This window comes from Montipora foliosa, chromosome 4 (assembly GCF_036669935.1).
Source record: "Montipora foliosa isolate CH-2021 chromosome 4, ASM3666993v2, whole genome shotgun sequence".
NCBI classification, from domain to species: domain Eukaryota; kingdom Metazoa; phylum Cnidaria; class Anthozoa; order Scleractinia; family Acroporidae; genus Montipora; species Montipora foliosa.
The window spans coordinates 48,316,422-48,317,742 of NC_090872.1; positions in this window are offsets into that span (position 1 = coordinate 48,316,422).

Consider the following 1,321-nt stretch of genomic DNA (forward strand, 5'->3'; position numbering starts at 1 on the left):
TTTCAAATTTGGGGGTCCTCCGGGCCCCTTCTTCAAAAATTTGGGGGTCCATTGCAATGGTAAGATCTCTGCCTTCCAACCCTAAGGTCCCGGGTTCCATTCCCGGTTCTGCCGAGACTGGAATATTTGGCGACCTTCTTTCCCGCTAAAGTTCACTCAGCTTTCCATCCTTCCGAGGTCGGTAAAATGAGTACCAGCATGCATGGACTGCTTAGAAGCGGCTGCAATTTGCGCCTGTATATGCTTCCAGTCCGCTGGGGGTAAATTGATCATTGTAAAGCGCCTTTGAGACGTGTGATAAGGGCGCTATATAAATGCACCACTTTGTTCGTCCCTAATGAAGCCATCGGATTCTTCTTCTTCGATTCTCGACAAACCGTGCTAAACATCTTGCCATCAGTATGTTCTAGCCACTGAAAGTCTTTTAACCATTGCTTGCAAAACAATTTGGCTACTTTGGGATCGGATGAAGCTGCTTCAGCGACATCTTCGTTAGTTTTTCGCTTAACAGCTGGACGACCAAACAGAGTCGATTGTTTCATTATTGTAACTAAGCACGAGCGACTACCGGTAAGCAAAGTGATAAGAAAATACAATGGCTTTTCGGCTTTAGTCTGAAAGTGACAGCGAAATGGACCGTGAAGAGCCAATCAGCAGATAAAAATTGTTTTCACGAAAGACACATTTGCATATCGTGTGACGCTGTTTTTGTCCTGGTATTTGTAATTTGCATAAACATTCTATTTTTTTTTTCTGCGTCCAATTGGACCCCTCGTTCAACATTCTCTGCCTCCAACAGTCAAACGAGTGCGTCCCAGGACGCAATGACGCACTCTGGGGTGATGTAGACGGTGACCATCTGTCTGATTCAGACAGATGGTCACCGTCTACATCACCCCTCTCTACTCTACTTAAAAAAATAAAAAATAAATACTGGAACGCTACAGTTCAATAACACCCAACTCAGTGCCTTCTGTTTTTGTGTAACACGTACCACCGGCAAACCAGTTTACGCTTATGCAACGTCTAGTTTTAAATTATTTCACGTCAGCCCCACCCCTTGCCATGTAAACCTTACCAGTCTCACAAAGATCCCCTGTGTATCCTACTCGACAAATACATGAGTAGTTGTTGACACCATCTACGCATGATCCACCATTAGCACACGGGTTTGGAACACATTCGTCTACATCTAAAACAACAGGAGAGAATTCTCAGTTGATCTTATAAACCAATTATTCGATCACAGATAACAGCAAATTCTACCGGAATCACCAAAACGTAAGCTTGACCAGTGTGACATTTTTTCCCAGGGTACCGT